The sequence below is a fragment of the Acipenser ruthenus genome, chromosome 4 (assembly GCF_902713425.1).
Source record: "Acipenser ruthenus chromosome 4, fAciRut3.2 maternal haplotype, whole genome shotgun sequence".
Lineage (NCBI taxonomy): Eukaryota > Metazoa > Chordata > Actinopteri > Acipenseriformes > Acipenseridae > Acipenser > Acipenser ruthenus.
The window spans coordinates 65387725-65391680 of NC_081192.1; positions in this window are offsets into that span (position 1 = coordinate 65387725).

Genomic DNA, 3956 nt, shown 5'->3' on the forward strand with positions numbered 1-3956 from the left:
TTTATCATTATTCAAGTAATAATAAATTGGCACCCCTATCTCTGTTCTGCTACAATGTTTGACATTGATATTGTTACGTGAGAAACAAAATCTACAATAGGCCAGGGGGTACAACGTTAGACTCTTACAGGTTTTTCATTTCCTATACCAAAGACCCTATTCAAATGAACACATAAGAGGTAAAGGGGCTGATGTAAGGATAGGTGTAGTGCAAACAATTGCAGATGCAAAATACAAATTGTCTAGCGGCCAGGCAATTATTTTTCACTGCAGCCTATGTAAGCTTAAAAAAATAATAATAATGAGCTTCAATCATGATAATGAGGGTCGCAATGAGCGCCGCCTGTGCATCGGCCTATTTAGCGGCCGCACTTACAGCCCAGAGGTGAGGTGAGTTAGGAGTGCAGAGAGCAGTAGGCGCTGTATAAGATTTGTGGAGCATGAAAATCAAAGCAATCAAAATAATATGTTACAAGGGCAGCAAAGTCCACTTGGCACATGGAAAAAAGAAAGGTTTTCTGAGGAGGACCTGAGAGTCCTTATGGCTGAGGTCACTCAGCATGACATTTACTTATTTGGAAAAGCATCGCAACATCAATTATGTTACCAGAGAGGCCATATGATCCTCTAGTGGAGAAAGTCAATGCTGTCAGTGTTACCAGGAGGACAGTCAACCAGGTGACCCTGGGATTGAATATGCTGGGTCTTCTCCATCTTGCCCTTCTCCTCCAAAGGTTTTCCTGCCTGTTCTCAACAAGAGTCAAGCATTGCTGCATCAGGAAGTGTACCACAGCAACTATCCTGAGGCCAATGCCAGGTCTCTGAAGGTGTGTGGTTTTATACAACTCTTAATTACTCGCTTCTATAATGGTTTACACCTTGTAACAGGAGGTGCAAAGTTTTTGGAGGGTCAGCAATTACCCAAGTGCATCTCATTATAATGTGTGCGCCCTCTTAGTATTCCAGATCCCCGCCCGATTTCATGCTCTTTTCTTTGAATACATTTCAATATCATTTAAATGGATTAATGATGGCAAAGGGCTAATTTGATACTTTGCACGTATCCTTACATCAGCCCCTAAGTCTCTTAACTGATACTTACTTCCTTCATGTTATTCAAACCAAAGCATTTGTACCAGTCAATAGTACACCAGCTATAAAGTATGAAAGGTGAAGTTCAGAGCCGGTCCAGGATGTTTCTGCATTGGCTGTGTTATATGGGGAAAATAGACAATGAATCTGAGTTAGTGAGATAGCAATCAAAAGAAAGCAGTGCAATCGATTTCACATGCTTCATCCTGATGGGACTTGGTTTCATCAGTATTTTAATTTTAATGTGTTCTATGAACTGTTACCATTGGCTCTTCTACAAATTATGAATTATTATAATGGAGCTCCACTGGGCAGCGGCAGCACTTGCTCCTGTCCAAGGAAGAACATTTGGCTGTGTGTTGTTTTATGGGCTTTGTACTCACAACGAAATTTTACTAATATAAAAAAGCAATATACTTGACCTTTTATTATCCAGTGTTCGCTCTGTAGCAATGGCATAAACTAGAAAACTATTATACAGCATTCTTCCCAACTCTACGGCCAGGTCTATTCCATTTCAGTGCAGTGGTCTATGTCAGTACTATTGCCACTGGAATTCTTGCCCAAGTTTACATCAGTAATTAGGGTTTAAGGATCTGACCACCTTTTTATAGGCTCAATTTTAGTTATAGTACAACAGTAACTGTTGGCAGGTATGCTACAGTAGATGCAGTAGCCTGTATCATTGATACAGCCAGTTTAAAGTGTGGCAACAAGTCTGTAATATGGACCATATTGCATCAAGAACAAAAATTAAATAGCCTCATGTTTATACTCCAATGTAAATTTATTACGTGTACTGAATTCATACCAGTGGTCTTGTGTTCCAGGATACTGACCTCAGCACCAAGCTAGAAAGCAAGTTAATTTGAAATCTCCCTTAATATAACTCACAGGGCAAGAACCTGTTGGCTTTACATATGTCTTTAAAGAGACATACATGTGGAATTATCAATCTGAAAGAACTAAGATCTAAGGTACAAAAATGCCCAGGATGCCCCAGAGACATTTAATATAGCAGGAAATATACTGTATCATAATATATTGAAATGTATCTTGTATCATAGCCTTTAGTAGTATACAACCATTATTTCTAAACTGTAGCCAACTAAATATATTAAAATTATAAATAACTTATATTTCTGTAACTTAATGAATCTCTGGGTTTATTTTTTGAAATTCATGTAGCAGACTTTAAAACCCAAATTAACCTATACATGGACTGATCAGGGTTATTTTTTCTTTCTAATACTTTTTTTTTTTTGCTGCATGTGCTTCAATACAATCTGAACTCTCACAATCTGAAATAGTCGTGCAAGGCCAAATTGGAACACCGTCATACATTGAATATTAATAGGGTCATTTGAATTTTGAAGGATAATTTCTCTCTAAAAGAAAACATGTTAACCCAAATTGATGAAAAGGTAGTACCAAAGTAGCATGGCAAAAGATTTTTTTTTTGTACTGGCATGCAAACCAAGCTATTGTATTCAGTTACTGCAACACGCTGTAGAAAGATGTGGGGTGTGGATCAGTGTGGAGTCGTGGTTTGGGCTCTGGACTCTTGACCAGAGGGTCAGGGGTTCAATCCCAGGTGGGGGACACTGCTGCTGTACCCTTGAGCAAGGTACTTTACCTAGATTGCTCCAGTAAAAACCCAACTGTATAAATGGGTAATTGTATGTAAAAATAATGTGATATCCTGTAACAATTAGAAGTCGCCCTGGATAAGGACATCTGCTAAGAAATAAATAATAATGGAATGTGTGCAATTAATACTGCAGATTCAAGAGACAGAAAGTTGTGTCAGTACTTTGATGCCTCACATGTTAAGACAGAGTACTTTCAAAGTCACATAATATATGGAGAATGGTACTATCAGATTGGAGCATGCCTGGGGAATGTATAATATTTGCCACATTTGAAGACATTATACCTCAAGACTGACATGTACAGTGAGTATTGAAATACCTACTCAAAGACTTTATATTAAGTTACCTGTAAAAAAATGTTATAGTGGTCTTCCATAACTAATAAACAAGAAGTAGTACTACTGTTTGAAATGCCAAAATAAACTTAATAAATTAAATGACAAATGCTTAGATGGCCAATACGTGGATCGGGATCACAAAATATTTTTGGTGGATCTTGAGACAACTCAGAAAAACCACCACGTCTGTGTCATGACAAATCCTTGTTTGTCAAATTAATACATTTTTTTCAGGAATGGCAAAAAACTATTATAATTTTGTGATGCAAAAGTATTGAACTGCACAAGAAAGGAAGGAGAAAAAAAAATGTGTATATATTTAACAATACATTTGAGCACATTTTTGTTTTTTTGTGTTTCCTAAATTTTTCAGTGCAGGCCTACATTTTTTTTATTTAGGTGCATATGTGCCTAAAAAAAAGTTAGCATAGAGCTCTGCTTGCACCAAGTTACAAGATTCAGATGAAGCATGCTGGTAAGTTTGTTTTATAACTACCTATGCTTCATATTAAAAATGCTTTGGTTGTGCGTTTGTTACATTTTGTTTGTTACATTTTTTTTGTTGTGGTTGTTTTGTTTTATTATTGCTATTACGTATTGGACACTATTATATAGCTTACTGGTGGATCGCGGAGTCCGCTGAGATCCACCAAAGTGGACCACACTGTTTGGTGTATTGGCCACCAAACATCTTTTTCTTACATTGTAGACACCGAAATCTTTGTCATTTAATTTATGAGGTTTCTTTTATTATTTCTAAATGTTAAAACGGGACACTATTTTCTATGTTTTCATGATCTGTTTAGTATCCTGGACATCATCATCTACTGTTGACTCTGCTTACATTATTAAACAAAAAACTAAAAATCTGAAC